This window comes from Myxocyprinus asiaticus, chromosome 44 (genome assembly GCF_019703515.2).
Source record: "Myxocyprinus asiaticus isolate MX2 ecotype Aquarium Trade chromosome 44, UBuf_Myxa_2, whole genome shotgun sequence".
Lineage (NCBI taxonomy): Eukaryota > Metazoa > Chordata > Actinopteri > Cypriniformes > Catostomidae > Myxocyprinus > Myxocyprinus asiaticus.
The window spans coordinates 13,909,153-13,925,974 of NC_059387.1; the positions used below are offsets into that span (position 1 = coordinate 13,909,153).

General features: G+C 37.2%; 1 protein-coding gene across 2 annotated transcripts in view; it reads left to right on the plus strand.

The window, feature by feature from the left end:
- Positions 1-16,822, plus strand: part of LOC127434715 (transcriptional activator GLI3-like) — a 158,744-nt gene that overhangs the window by 87,164 nt on the left and 54,758 nt on the right. The window contains exon 1 of one of the 2 annotated variants that reach the window (XM_051687629.1): positions 2,293-2,370. The exons of the other annotated variant lie outside the window; for it this stretch is intronic. The gene's annotated coding sequence lies outside the window, so the exon portion shown is untranslated. Of the gene's footprint in view, positions 1-2,292; positions 2,371-16,822 lie in introns of those variants that run through there. 2 annotated transcript variants of the gene reach the window in all.

Here is a 16,822-nt window from a genome sequence, read left to right on the forward strand (position 1 = left end):
AATATATGCCAAAGAACAGGCGGGATATTATTGGTGTACTTTCCCATGCAGCTCCTCATTACAGCTCGTAATTACAGTAGCTTTCACCTCGCGGCAGTGCCATCAATCTGCACAGACTTGCTCAGCCACGAGTGGGCATCTATGACTTGAAAAAAAATAAACAGCAAAAGAAAGAAAGAAAAACAGAGTAGTAATGACCATCTCATTTCTTCGACCGGTGCTGATTTGATGGTTGACGAGACAGAGTTAGCCAGTCCTGTCCTATTATTTGAGAAAGCTTTAATTGAAACATGTTTATTTATTGCCCCTTTGCTCTGAGTGGAAGCTACCAGCGTATAGCACGCTTAATGTCACTAATGGCTGTGATATGAGGGGACGGAATTAAATTAAAAGCTCATAAAATGAAATATGCTTCATATTAGCAGTTTGACACTTAATTTGCCTCCGAATGAGCAGAGGAAATCACAAATTAACTGTCCTTTGTGTTTTGCTCCCCCTCTCCCGCAGTCTTATTAGGCCATGGGAAAGTGCAATTACTGTGCAGGATAATCGGGTGGGTTATGAATTCATATGGGAGAGGGCACCGGTGTGGTATTCAGTATTAGAGGGGGAGTGAAAGGGAGGGCCAAACACGGGGTGGATGCGTTGACTTGTGTGGTTGTTCAGTTCAGTTTATTTGATCTGCACATGAAGTCATACACTCATACAGGAAGTTAAGTGTTGTGCCAAAACCCAACTTTTTAGCATTTTTCTCATATATAAGAATAAAATAATTGAATAAGAATAAAAGCAAATTTTGATTTAGCTTTTTATGTTTACTGGACTTTGTATGACATTAATTGATCAATGAAAACTATTTATGTCATTTTTTTGAAGACATCCTCACAATGCAACATTTTTCACAATATGCCATATATATATATATATATATATATATAATTTAACTAAACCAGGGATAAGGGAGTTAAAAAATATATATCCATATGTTATACATGTTATACACATGGTATGTTTTATTAAATTGTATTCTCTCTGTTAACGATTTATAAATTGAAGGAACATTTGAATCATTAAGTCACTTTACATCACTCTCTTGACCTTTTCTGAACTGGGATCAGCTCAACTCTATTCATCCCAGTTTAAACTGATCACTTGTGCTTAAACAAATACTTTAAATGCTAAAGAGACACTCTCCGCAGGGCGTCTGTTTGTGATCGTGTGTCTTGCTGACTTGCTCATTATGTTTGGTGCTTAATGGTAAGTGTTCCCTCACAGTCTCAGTGTCTCTGTTGGGTTCAGTGTTATTTCCTCAGCCAAACAAAAGATGCACACACACAAAGCTCAAGTGACAGGATCTGGTCTCCTCGGTGACTGGCTTGGACAAATGGAGGCATTCGCCGCAAGTCAATTGCCTAATGCCAGAGTTTACTCAAGAGTTAGAGTCCCTTGTGCTACAGAGCAAGCAATAAAAAAGCACACTACTAGACACACTTCACACATACTTAATAGACTCAGTGACTTGGCTCACCAGTGAAGCTGTTTACTAGAATTGTGATAAAAGCAAACAAGGGCTTTCTGTCAAGAACTTGGTGCTCGGTGAATTAAAACTCTCCAGCCCTGTTGACCCATGAGATTTGAGTGCATTTTGACATTACCCTTCATCCTGTACTTTGTGTTTTCTGTTGAATTGAGCTTAATGTCAAACCATTAGAGGAAATAACAAGCACCTTAAATTTCGATTTACAGTCACTAATTGAGGTCAAATTAATATCTTCTATAATCTCAGCCCATCTCTGGGTAGGCAAAAAGATCTAGCAGGCCATATTTGTATGATTGCTGTACTAGAATGTGTTTTTGTTCGCAAAAGTATAAAGGTCTGCTGGAGATGTGACCTGGTGGTTGTACATGTTGCACGGAGGTACCTATATAAGTGTGACCCAAGTTCAAATCCAGCTCGGGTCATTTCCCAATCCCTATCTGCTCTCTCTCTCGCTCTCTCAATCAATAAAATTGCATGAATCTCCAAAAATAAATGAAAGTTAAAGGCTGCCAACCTCAACCCCACCCCCCACCCCCCCATAAATGCCTCATGCTTTTTAGCAATATTGCTACTTTGTTGTGTTGTAGATATAGAGATGTATAATTCATTTTAATATGTGAAAACATTTTCATTGTTTCTTCATTGTTTTCGTGACTCCAATAATTCGCAATACTACAATAGAGGAACATTAGTGTATAGGCCGATGCAATATTTTTACCCTCTTCCTTCCTTTTCTCTTACTGCCACTCTAACTTTGGTAACCCAGATTTTTACTGCTGGCTAAGGAATTGCTGCAGTGTTTGTTAGATTGGCTTTCAAAGTAATTTAAGGTAAGCAAATAAACAAAATAAGGTGACTATTTGTTGTGTTGATTGTGATAATACTGCTGTGCATCTCAAGCCTATTTTAGAAAGCAAAACACAGCATAAAATCTGTGTATGCATGCACCATTTGTGCTTTTGTGTGTGTGTGTGTGTGTGTGTGTAAGCCAGAGTGCTTTGAATTGTGTTATTTACATAAATTGTTGTCAGGGTGCCCAATCTGCACACAGAGTGGGGATGCTGTGTTTAGCATAAAGAACAGTCTCTTATCTCAACAGCACCCTGCAGACACAAGCATGTGCACCCTCTCTCTCTCTCTTTATATAGGCCTGCTCTCTTTATTTGTGTATGTATGACCTCACAATGAAAGAAAAAGTACAGAAAGTAACATTATATCACTTAAACTGAAGAGGATCCCATGGAGACAATACATAAACATTTTCATACATTTTCATGACATTTCCAACTTTTTTAATGATCTGTTTCATGATCTGAAGTAATGTTTGTTCATGTTCTTAATGAAAGTTATTTTAAAGCGTTACCGGTAAAATCAAACTTTTAATAACGAGGGTCTGTTAAGATAGAAAACCCTTGATATTGGACGTGCAGATTATGAAAATGTTTGTGCATTACTTGTTTGGGTTTCTGTAGCAGAATATGCAACTATTTTCAATGCAGTTGAAAGGTATGAAGGCATGAAGACTGGCAGTTATGTGCATTGGTATGTGATCTTTTCATTCATACTGTATTTTTTTTTTTTACCTTTATGGCGTTACATATGAATTTCTCCTGGGGCATTTTGCTTCACTAAATGTAGCCAGTTTAACTTAAGAAATGATCTCTAATTATTTTTAATCTCCTCCTTTTCTCATCAAAGTAACAATAAATGTCATATAAAATATTGCAGTTATTCCTGATAAACCAGCTTAATTCCATGATATCCATATTGTAAGATAGAAGTTCCATAAAGCTTTGTAATCTTAAATACTTAGTATTTATGATGTCATAATGGCTATTCTAATATCCCTACATAGAGTTTTAAGTCTAAAGTACAGTATCCTTCATGCCTTCCCTCTTCAGATTTAAGAGCTTAGCTTTCTCTCTCTATCTCTATCTCCCTCTCTCCCTCTTTCTCCCTCTAATTCGTCGCTCCTGCGCTGCAGAGTGAGGACAGCCGGTCAGGCAGTGGCTGGCCTCATGATTAATGATGTTTATACTTGACAGAAAGCTCCTTTATTTATCTGCATTGCTGCTTCACAGATATCATCAGTCACCTGAATGAAAAATATTCACTCATACCAATTTTGCAGTATAATTGAGTGGAGTCACTTCCCTTCTGTCGTCTTTTACCTCCCCTCACTCTTCTTTATCCTCTCTCTCTTTCCTCTTCTGCTATCTGGCCGTCTTATCATCACCCTAGTAATTTTCACACTATGTCATTTGATATGGAGCGGCTGGCTTTAGCCGTATTTGACATTAAGCCTCTTCAATTTTCACGAGAGAAGAAAATGCAAAGAAAGTTGCACGCCACTTTGTGGAGACGTTCAGGAATGGGCAAAATATCTCCCCCTTTTTTCTCAAGCAATTTCAGGATTTGGGAAGAAGTGAGATAAATTCCTTGGGAGAAATGGGAACAGACTGAGGTAATATCTTTTTTTTTTTTTCGTTGCTTTGTAATTCATTGGTTTCATCACTTACATTTATGGCCAAACTTTTCTTTTACTTTTTTCTTTTTTTTTTTTTTTTTGCTTTAAGCCAGTATTAGGAAGGTGGGTATTATGGAGCTATCCAAGAATAATTACAATGAACAGATGAGGAAGAAAAGGAAAGAGGAGGGAGAAAGAGAGAAAGAATAAAGCTCAGTTTTTGAAACCTTCAGCCATCCATGAATCAGTCACATCTTCAAACACAAATACAACAAGCACACATGATTCTGTGACAATGTTCAGCTAATTGAATCCTAATTATTCATAGGAAAATAAAGCTTTCAGTCTGTTTTCTTTATCAAAATTGCACATAAACTGATGATATCATTTCTTAAAATGGTATTAGTATATACTGTATATATATATATATATATATATATATATATATATATATATATATATATATATATATATATAATATAAATAATATACTGTATCTTTAAAAGTATTCCTCTTCCATGTGATATTTTTTCTATTAATTCATTGAACTGAATTTTTAAATCTAAAATGTTTATTTATTAACAGAAATCATGCTGTGTAAAGTGGTTTAATTATTTTAATAAATAGTGATTGAAATAGTAATTACACTTTTTCACCCTTTATTATTAATATTACAAAACAGTTGTTAAAAATATTTCATTCATAAAGATCCTTTAAATGTCATAAAAAATAACATATTTTTAAAAAGCTTCACATGTTACAATAACAAATAAATCTCGAACAGCAGATAGAAATATTGTTCTTTATTTGACAGGCTAAATCCATGTAATCAAATTCAGGCGGTTTAAGGAGTGTGACTGTCAGTCATTCAATGTCACTCAATGGGCCACGTCCTCTTTTAATTGGGCTTGAAAAGACACGCCCCTCTCTCACACACTCTTTCACTCACACACACACACAACAAACTGTCAGCTAAGATTTTGCATTATCTGCTGCTAATTTCAGAATTTTCATTCTTAATTTTCTTTGAAGGAATATTCCGGGTTCAATACAAGTTAAGCTCAGTTAGCAGCATTTGTGGCATAATGTTGATCACCACATACAATCATTTTGACTTGCCCCTGGTTTATTTAAAAAAAGTAAGACCCTTACTATGGAAGTAAATGGGGGAGGTCAATAAACTTTAAAATACAAACGATTTCAATGTAATATTTATGGAGTGGCTCCATTCACTTCCTTGTAATTGTCTTACATTAACCATGATTTTTGCTTTTTTTTAACATTGATTTTTTTATTAAAGAGTGAGTTGAAATGACCTATGTGATGAACATTATGCTACAAATGCTGCTAATTGAGCTTAACTTGTATTAAACCCGGAACATTCCTTTTGTCACAGATTCTGCTGATGAAAATATGACAAATACCCTTTTTTATGTTTTAGAAAGAACACTTTTTTTTTATTAAAAGTAATCATTCTTTTTTTCCTTCACAGCCAGGAATTTGGAAATGAATTGCACTATTCAATAAATCTGCTGTCTTCATGTATAGAAATGTATAAATTTGGATTGCAGTGATTAATTCCCTGTAGTAAAACTGATTCCACCCCAGTGAGCTTTATTTTATTAGTGGATGAGTTAATGTGGAGGAGTACGCCATCTATCCGGGTATTGCTTGTGCTGTTGAGCCCCTGAGGAGGTGAGCGGGCTAGAAATGTGCAGTTTCCATTAAGGACTGCAGAGTTTTGGGCCCTGCTCTCTTGCTCAGGGGGGCAGTTACAGCGTTCAACCAGCTTTACAGAACACAGCTATAAATCCTACCTGCTCTCAGCCAGAAACCCTCTCCTGCACTCTCCCTCTCTGTCCCAAACACTCTCCAACTCTTTCTAACTCTGTGTTTTCTTTTTACTCCTTCAAGCCCCGTTTTATTCTAACATTCTCTGTAAAAGCAGTGTGTAAATGTATGTAACATGAGTGAGGTATTTTATGCTCGACCAGATGGAGCTGCTAAAACATTTGGTGGCATGAAATGAGGTGACCAGACATGTTTTGATGTGTTTAAGGCTGAGGAAAATAAATTAATTTTTACTCCTCCTGTTCTGTCACTTCATTTCTCTAATTTCTCTACCAGTCTTTTAAGGTTTTTAAGCTTTGTTTTTAAGTAGTCCAAACTATTCTTTTTTTTTTTTTTTTATTCCACTGATGTTACAGGTGGTTTTTGTATATGTTATTTGATGTGGGTTTTTCAATCTTGACCAAACCATCTCCTCCCTTTTTCAAGGAGGAACTTTAACTGTCTGTCAGTGAGGTCATTAGGTTAGGTTATGCAAAAGCATTTCCATCAGACTTTTCCCTTTATAAAAATTTCGTACACTCTCATATTCATACACTCAAATGGAAATTCGGGAAGATCCTTTCCATAAGTCCGGCTTTCATAAGGAATGTGAAAGAAAATATATATATATATATATATATATATATTTTAAACAGTATTTACATTTTAATCCCATCAGTTATGTCTCTCAACCCTCAGAGACCCAGCATAGCAGAATTGCAACTTTTGCTAACAGTAATCAAACAATACATATTTTTATTAAAATCATAAAAACAACTGCACAGATACTGTAGGTATAACTGTATCACAAAAACAGTTTTGGTGGGAAAAATGCACATTGAATGTCACAGCTTACTAAAGTAACACAATAGTCACTTCAAAAAGTAATGATATATACTATAAAAATAATACAATAATACAAATAAAATAATACAAATATGCTTAAAGGTATAGTTCACCCAAAAACGAAGATTCTCTTATCATTTACTCACCCTCATGTCATACCAGATGTGTATGACTTTCTTTCTTCTGCAGAACACAAATTAAGATTTTTAGAAGAGTATCTCAGCTCTGTAGGTCCATACAATGCAAGTGAATGGTGCACAGAAATTTGAAGCTCCAAAAGCACATAAAGGCAGCATAAAGGCAATCCATAAGACTCCAGTGATTAAATCCATGTCTTCAGAAGCGGTATGATGTGGGTGAGAAACAGATCAATATTTAAATCCTTTTTTATTATAAATCTCCACCTTTGACCAGCCCCGACCAGTAGGTGGCGAGATGCACGAAGAATGCAAATGGCCAAAAAACAGAAGATAAAGAATGTGGAAGTGAAAGTGAAGATTTGGAGATCATAGTGGAGGTTATATAGCTTCAGAAGACATTGATTTAACCACTGGAGTCTTATGGATTACGTTTATGCTGCCTTTATGTGCTTTTTGGAGCTTCAAAGTTCTGGTCACCATTCACTTGCATTGTGAGGACCTTCAGAGCTGCAATATTTTTTTTTCTAAAAATCTTTGTTTGTGAAAGAAAGTCATAGACATCTGAGATGGCATGAGGGTGAGTAAATAATGAGAGAATTTTCATTTTTAGGTGAACTACCCCTTTAAAATGAATTTTTATTTTTTTTTTCATTTATTTAAAAAAAAAATTACAATTAGCAGCTTCCTAAAAACACGTTCAAGAAGGAAAAAGGAAAATATATTATCAAGGTCTATGCTCTGAGGGTTAAATTATCTTCAAGTTACTAAGTAAATTTGGCTCAAATGTTTCTCCTAAAATTCCTTTAGGAGAAATAAAGACAGAAACAAATGAGACATTTATTAACAAAGTAAGAGAACAGAACTATAGAACTAATAGCATAGCACAGATAATTTGGAAGAATTCACTGAGAAATATTTGAGTTCATATTGAAATCTCAGACTTTTAATAGCAGATTTTAGTATCTTGGCAAATCTGAGCACAGTCTGAGACATTGTTGAGCTCTCTTCTGAAACTCTAAAGATGACACATACTGTAGGAGATAATTGTGGTCATTTTCTCAGGATGAAAACTCTGAGAAGCAAGAGACTTGTTCTGTTTGCTTCTTTTTATCTTTGTGTCTAGGAAAAAAAAGAGATATTACAGAGATCTCATTTGTGATTTTCTTTTCAGGCTATGTGAAAAGTTATAAGTGTGTGTGAATTTGTGTGATGTTCCTTGCTTCTGTGCTGAAAACACATGTGCACATACACACACACACACAGGCACACACACGGTTCGAACCCCTCCCGACTGTTCACTCATGATTAAATATCAACGCGCTGCTCTTGACATTTTATTAGTCGAACAAGATGGATCTGCTGGTGTGACTAAAGTAGGCTATTGCAGCCCACACCCTACCAAAAGCCTGCCTGCTTTTATATGGGAAAAAAAAATTGGATAGACTTTTGGGAGTAAAGAGTTTTTTTTTAGTCTCTGCATCCTGTGGTCATTTTTTTCCCTACCCACACGAAGTCCTCTACTGAAATCTTATTTTATACTGAAAGTCCCTCAAACACACAAACAGAGACACCACGACTAGCCTACATCCTCCCATTGCCTCACCTCTGCTATTACCGACTCTCCTCGCGTTCCTATCCGGCTGTGTTGACTCCTCGTGGAGGTTACGTGGCAGATTGACTCTGTCCAGGGCCCCGTAACCTTGTCTTTGCGTTTGGCTCTGGGCACTGCCTCCATGCCCCATGTCTGAAGACGGGAGCTGCTTTGAGAGGAGGAAGGAGAGAGATATTCCTTTTCTTCCTTTCCATTGCGTTGAAAAGGAACGCTTCTCTGCTCTCCTTCTGTTTCTCTCGCCTCAGGCGTGCTTGAGGAATCGGAGTGCGCCGGAGTGAGAGGTTAACCTCACGTATGCTGCATGTTCAGTCAGAGAACATGCAGGAAAAAGTGTAACTGGTGGAACTGTGAAATATTTAATTGCTCTTTTGAGCTGGAACATTTGTGGAGAGATTACTTTTTAATTCACCATGGGGTAGCTCAAAAAACAATAAGATGTTGCAAACAAATTAAAGACGACTATTTTTCCGTTTTGTTTATTTTCGTTTCTTTTGGTTTGCTGTTTCACATCAGACAAGCCAGGAAAATAGCTAATCTTATTTGTTTCTAACTTGACTTTGATGTCTTGGCTTTAGTTTCCTGTGTAGACTTTGTTGTTTGTAGTGGCTTTATCGCGATGGTTGAAATTACATTTAATTGTGGTGTTGAAATGCTTTTCCAAACAGCTTGCAGGGAACCTTGCATTGCAGCATGCTGGAACATAAACCTTTGGTTTACAAGGGAAGATGATGCTGTTTAGTCGCTCAACTGTGTTTTACTATGTTGTGGAAAAGAAGCCAACAGAGCAGAAGAGATTGTGTAAACTAAGATTATTTGTGTGGAGAAAATGAGTTCCTTTAAAGGTGCACTCAGTAACTTTTTCTTCATGTCATCTTGGACTTTCAGTGACACCTAGTGGTGTGGATGCAGCATCATTCAAAATTACAGATGTCATTGTAGAAATTCACTATTCACATTCGGCCATGATTAATTTAATCCAAGAGTGAAAGTGTCCAATAACAAGACAGTTACTGAGATTAAATGAGTAGTATTCAGCTGGTCATGTGATTCCAAAATGGCAGCCCCGATTAGGGCGCCCCTGCCCCATGTAGAATAAAACAGCTTTTATAAGGTTACTGATATTACTAGAGTCCTCATCTCATGTGAGTGCTCATGATTTTATATACTGTATATGTTTCAAAATTACAATTACATTTTTTTAGGAGTAAAACTTTTTTTATGGGGAAAATTGACAGAGTGCACCTTTAAGTTCAACTGCAACATAAACATTAGAAATAGTGGCTTACACATACACACACTCAAACTCAAGCACTCTAAATATTCTTATTTGAAGAATTCACATAATATTACATTAAAAAGATTCATATTTTTTAATGAATATGAAATCAAAATTGACACTATTTACTACGGGTGCACCACAACAAAATTTGTGTGTCGATACAGATAATTTAAACTAACACCCTGTCTACACCAGACGCAAGTGCCACGTCGCGTCAAAAACAAATGGAACTCATTATAATAAATTATACTGTCTACACTGGATGTGTTGCGCTGCATTGCTCTGCATTGCGTTGCGTTGCGTAGCGCCGACAGTAGATGGATGCCCAGTTCCATTTGCCACAGCGTGCACTGGCACTACTCCTGCCAACAATACAAATAAACTGTGTAGAATGTTCGCTTCGACGCGTCCGGTGTAGACAGTGTGTCATGACATGAATCCAGTACTCTAGGATCGGACACATCATGCCGACTCACTGACAAACGGCATCTCCCGTCAGTAAGTTTTGCATCAGCTCCAGCATATCCACCGTCACCTGTGGCGCAATCGGCTGCACGTTGCGTTAGCAGCGTGGAAATCCTGGGTTTGTATCCATGTTGAAACCAGGAAGTCATCGTGTTCGCATAATCAATGGCGAGTGAGATTCGGAGGTTGCATTTTTCCCACTAACATAAATGTTTTACTCCACTGATGGTTAGGTTTAGGTTTGGGGTTTGGGAGGTACAGTTTATAAAATATTCATTCTTTTTCACTCTGTTACAGCCTGTACAGCTTAAACCAACTCACTTTACAACTCGCTTTTGCCGCTCCTCCGTGCATATTAAACCCTGAAAATGGAGCTTATGCGTGCCCATACGCCCAACAGCACTTACCGCTTTGGCCACTGGGGGCAGTGTTTCACATTTCAGTAAGCACAGACCGATTTCAGCTAAAGAAAAGTCAACCTTCTGTTTACGATTTCACTGTGAGATCAGTCTGTAATATCTGCCGATACCGAAAGTTTGGTGGTTGTGCTTTTCAATGCTACCTAGTTTCAAATCACCGATTACTGTTTTTAAACAATCGGCTGATGTATGGAAGTGCAGATAAGTTCTTTTATCGGCTGATACCAGTATTTTGCAGATACATCAGCACATCTGTACTATTTACTTCATTAATAAATGTCTTATTGTGAATAATTCATTGGTGCGTAGGATTCCAATGCAAAAACATTTGTCTTAGTAATCTTACATGAAAATGTAATGACTTGCTCCACCTCTGAAATGACTTCACAAAAATCAGACTGGTACAATGTCAGTCTGACTAAATTATTTACATGACATTTTAAAAAGACAAATTATTGTTTTTGTCTGAATGAAATTTAACTTGAAGTGCATGTAAACGTACTGATTGTAGGCGTCAGAGTCTCAGAGTCAAGTGTTGTTGTGTGTAGCTAACATAATGTGTTTTTAATGGGAAAAAACCCCCTAGAATCAGCTCTGAAAACACTAAACGTGAAGAAAACATTACCACCAACTCAAAAACTCAGAAACAGCAGTTATCTCAAATTTTACTTTGAATATAAGCAATAGGCTTTGTGTGTATTATATATATAAAAAAAGATCCTCATAAATTCCAGGGGGCAAATAATGCCCCTTAATCAAATAGTTAATTTCTAACACTGACACTAACGTATATGGTCTCAAAGTATATCTCCTAATCTGGCACAAGCATACGTTCATGCTGTTTTTTTAATTCCCACTCTTACTATCGCCAATATTTCTCACCGTCTGTCGTGTTATCTCACCGCCGTGCTAATCATACATCATTCCTCACACCCTGGTCTTTCCTCGACCCCTCTCACTATTTATTCTATCTCTCAAGTTAGCTTTTACACTTTCTAAGCTTTTCTGTCTTGCTCTCTCTCTCTCTCTCTGTGTCTCTGTTCTTTGATCTTAGTGAAAAGAGGAACATTAAAGAGCCGCTGTTTCCGCTGTCAGGGGCCCACTCCCGTTTCCCCTCACCATTCTCCTGTCCTCTCCTCTCTTTCACCACTGTCCTCCATCCCTCGCTTCATGCCCACTCTTTCTTCTGTCCTCTCCTCCTCTCGCTGTGGAGTCTCGAGTTGTGGCATTGTGATCCAAGGAGAATTTGAGCACTCTGGTCAAAGAATTCTAGGATCTCATTCTCTCTCATGTGACTCAGAAAGAATGTTTTAGTCAGGAATCTGCTAAATGCAAACTTCCTGTCAATTTTAGGAAATAAAAGACAGCTGTTACTATAAACTGTCTAATGCATGCCTTAAAGGTGAAGTGTGCAATGTCTGCCTCTAGTGGCATCAAACAGAATTGCAAAAATAATGTTTGTTTCTAAACATACAGAAGCCCACAGAAGCCATGCATGTAAGGGCGTAGATTTGGCTTGGGGGGGGTGGGGTGCAGTGTGAAGCATTTACATGTTTCCATTGATCATGGTATAAATGTTCGGGGGGTTGTACTTGCTTGTTTTGATTATTGGGGGATTACCTCCCCCCCATCCCCCCTGGAATCTATGCCCTGGCGTGCATGTAAACTATTTTTCTGTCTTGTTTTCATAAGATCGCAATTTCTTTTATGGCCTCTGTGGGCTTTTGAATGTAAGACAGGCAACATTATTAAATATGTATTTTGTTTTAGAGCCACGCAGTGGACATTTCACCTCTGAACTGCTGCGATATGTGTAATTAACCACGCAATTTAATTTAGCAAAGGCTGTTACAAAGAGTAGTGCTTTAAAAACAGACTGATCTCACAGTGAATTCAGAAACAGTAGGCTGACTTTTTGAAGCTAAAATCAGTCTGTGTTTACCGAAATGAGAAACACTGCACCCAGTGGCCAAAGCGGTACCCCCCAACCCAAACCCCAAACCTAAACCTAACCACCAGTGGAGTAAAAATTTTAATTCATAGGGAAAAATGAAACCTCTGAATCGTGCTCGTAAATGAGTATGCGAACACGATTTCTTCTTGGTTTCAATGTACGATCCGGACCCAGATCTCCCACACTGCTGACGCAACGCGTAAAACAGGCGAAAAACTCTAAAACAATAGACTTAAAAGAAGACTTGGGATGGGCTCTTTTGTACTCCAGAACACCCTAGCTACCACATAGCAATGCACCAGAAACATTCTGAAAACCTTAGCAACTGCTTAGCGGTGCCCTGGCAAATATCTTTAACACACTATCATTGTGGCAGCGACTTTTGCTTGTGCAAGCACATCTCACATTTCAGAAAGTTTAAAAAAACCCAAATGAAGTTAGGTTTGCAGTTGCATTTGGTGCCACTAGGGGCACAGAAATTACTCACTTGACCTTTAAGGTAAACACAAGCATTATCACTAATATATGCAGCTGGTGTTTGCAGAAATCTGAGAAGAACATCAAAGTTTTTCATGTCCCCCCTCTCGTATTTGTATTTGATACACATTTGAGTGTGTTTCAAACAATGTAAGCAAATGCAAGCTAATATTTATTTTACTCTCACCACGTGCATATATTGGCGGAATGACCGCTCTGATCATAGCAGGGAGCCGTTACGGCAGTTTGTTTAAACTGCAAAAGTTGTTAAGCAACGTTGTTAAGCTCTTCTGCCAGCATAATATTAACATGGCCTGACACCATTTCCTGTCGAAGAATAACACAATCACGTCAGTCCAAATTTGCTCATTTCATCTTTCCACTGCATGAACGGCCATACGAAGAGAAGAAACAGTCCCGAATGAACACGTGAAAGCGTGTAGAAGGAGAAAATGAAAAAGAGAGAAAACAATGAAAGAGTACATGTGTGTTTGTGGATGGGGGTCAGGAAATGGTTTCCATATGTGGCGCACTCTCTCTTTTCTGTCTGTCTTATTTAATCACTTAGGAGCTGCATGAATCACAGATGTAATTTTCTTTACCAGTATTTTTGTCTTGTTTACCTGTAAAAATATCTAAACATTCTTTAAATAAGATAAATTTACTTGAGAAACATGATTGCATACAATATTAAGACCTGTTTTCAGAGAACATGTCTTGAAGTAGGTTTACTTTTCGTACCGCATTAGTAAATTGTTTTTGTTTTGTTTTTATTATTGGTTTTAGTGTAAATCATAGATTTGTTTCATCCTCTGAATTTTCAGAATGTTTCTACTCCCTTTGCCCAGTCTGACCTCACTGAACCCTCATTGGCCTTTAATACTGAGGGGTGTGGTGTTTGATACAGATCTCAAATCAAGTGCAAGTAATTCATCTGGTTGAGAATGTTCTTGCACTCTCTAGTACTCTCTCTCTGTCTCTCTCTCTCTCTCTCACACACACACACACACACACAAAACATTCCTTCATGTCAGACAGAGTTCTGTCTGCTGATTTATGAATCCAAGCTCATGCATGCAGTGTCGAGTCACGAGAGAGATGTACACTCAGTGTTACTCCCATTACTAAAGAATGTTTTCAAATATATAGGCACACACACACACACACACACACACACAAATACATGTTGGTGCAGCTATCCTTAAGCTCTCCATAGACATAATGATTTTTATACTGTACGAACTATAGATTCTATCCCCTAACCCTACCCCTAAACCTAACCCTCACAAAAAACTTTCTGTATTTTTACATTTTCAAAAAAACATCATTTAGTATGTTTTTTAAGTGATTTGAATTATGGGGACACTAGAAATGTCCTCATAAACCACATTTATAGCACAATAGCCTTGTAATTGCCAGTTTGTAACCTAAAAAATGTCCTCGTGAAACCACCCAAACCCACCCCACACACACACACACACACACACACACACACATCCACAGACATGCCTGTGAACGCATACTTGCTCAGTTTTTGGCCCTGCCCTGCCCTTTCCATTACAGTTCACACGCACCCTCTCTCTGTTCTAGTCTTTCAACATCCTTCTCCATTTTTTTCTTCTCCTGACTTTCTCATGCTTGTATTGATTGATAACCATACATCGCTTTCTGCAAATACCATAGTATACATTTGGATGTTCTTTTTTCTCTTATTCTCCCGAGAACAACATTCACAGTGCATTTAACCTCTGTAATGTGGTCTATTTAAGAGTGAAGCAAAATAGTGTTGTCAGCAGCATTTTGGTTCATTCTGAGCAGAAACTGTATTTTTTCGTTCCGGTTCCTGCGTTCCACTTACTCCTTTCCAATTGGTAACTGGTTAGAACTAAATAAAGAACGGTTTATAATGTATAATTTTTTTAAGTCAGTACTCTGTGCTAAGGGTGGTTGATATACCAGTTGCAGAGTTGTCAGATCTCGCAAGAGAAACGAGCGACCTGGTCTGGAAAAACAAGCTAAGGGACTTGCCTCAAACAAAATAAGTGAAAATAAGCAATTCAATTATCAGCATAGAAATCTAAACAAGCAAAGTATAAAGTAGCCTATATAAAACAATATCTTTTCAATAAATGTATTCTTAATATTAAATATATCCCCAAAAATATTTCAAATATTTCAAAAATACATCTGGCCATCTAAAATCAATGAATTGCCAAAATCTTTATCTCCTGCATGCATGCACACACTGTTTGGGCGTGTTTTTATTTTATTTTAAACATTTAATAATTATTATATTTTTTTTTTTATCATTTTATTTCAGTTATTTGTTTGGATAACAGATCTGCTTCTTGGTCAGAATCCGGCAGCATCAATGTGTTAATGTATCATATCTAACAATAATTTAGTGAAGACTTGGAAACAACTGAGAAATGTACTTTTTAACTACCTCAATCTTTTTCCTTGAATCTGGATTAACTGTGCAAGTATACGTAGTAATCATATATAGTTGTCTAAAAGGTCTTCGGCATGTCACAGAACGCTACATCCACAACATGCATTAAGGCAAAGAAATGTGTGATGCAGCAGTTTTCTTCAGGATCAAAGCACATGCTTATAGTGTTTAACTAAAAAGAGAGAAGTCTCATTTTTTGGGCAACAGAAGTGGTGTAATTACGTAAATTAACAGGAACAAAATTAACCATTTAACAGCATTTAAAAATAACGTTCTGCAAAACAATAACAAATAATAATAATTTTTGCCTTTCATTTTCATTCCTTGGAACACTTTCAGTAACAAAATGAAAAATATTGTTAAACGTTGCACAGTGACATCTGGAAACAGTTTTAAGTCCAGTGAAACTGGGTTTCCTACTTTCTTTTTAACCAAACAGATCTCTTAAACTTCCCAAAGCTAAAACAAAATTTTCAGCTGGAAATAATGCAGGACGGGGCTTGATTTTATCCACTGGGATTTGATTGTATTGCTGTCGGATGGCTGTGATATTATTGGTTAATATTATGTTTCTCCACCCACCTTGCCTTGGAAGGGCTCAACATTAAGGATGGCCAAGTCTTACATTTCTTGATCTTGTAAATGTGCTTTTAAGACTTTCAAACTTAAACATTTGGATTTCTGGGATGTATTAAACTTTGTTGCTGCAAATTCAGCTGATTTAAGCCTATCACCGATATAAAATGATCTGGCTGTTACATTGCATAACATAGATGAGATGTGACATGAGATGAACAGCCACAATATGCAACTCTGTTAATCATCACTGTGGTAATAATGATGTTTATAACCTCTTCTGGATGCCCTTTCTATCTCCATCCTGAAATGCCCTATTATACCTAAAACAGAGTAGTCTCACTGGGATAAAGAAACTAAAGGCTGTTTGTCTTCATGTACCTTCTAAAACAAGTTAACAATGAGTGTGTAAAGGATTTGAAATTACTGCAGTCCATTTGTTGGTTTGAGGGGGTGTAAATCCAGCGCAGTTGCTGAGGGCGATTTGTAGTAGTGTGGAAGCTGCTATTGCAAATATTGATTTTGTAGGAAAGTGTCATGATAGGACATAAATAATCGTTGTAGGTTCTTTCGTGATGATGGTCTTGAAAGATGTGTGTGTACGTTTGTGTTGGATTTTTGTGATAGTGGTCATACTCCTTTAGTGCACTGATATGATTTGAGTATTTGTTTGTTTCTGTAGTAGTTTGCTGATATTTAATGATTATGAACACACACACAAGGGTGCTGTCACTCACACATGCATGCCTGCACACACACCTGCTA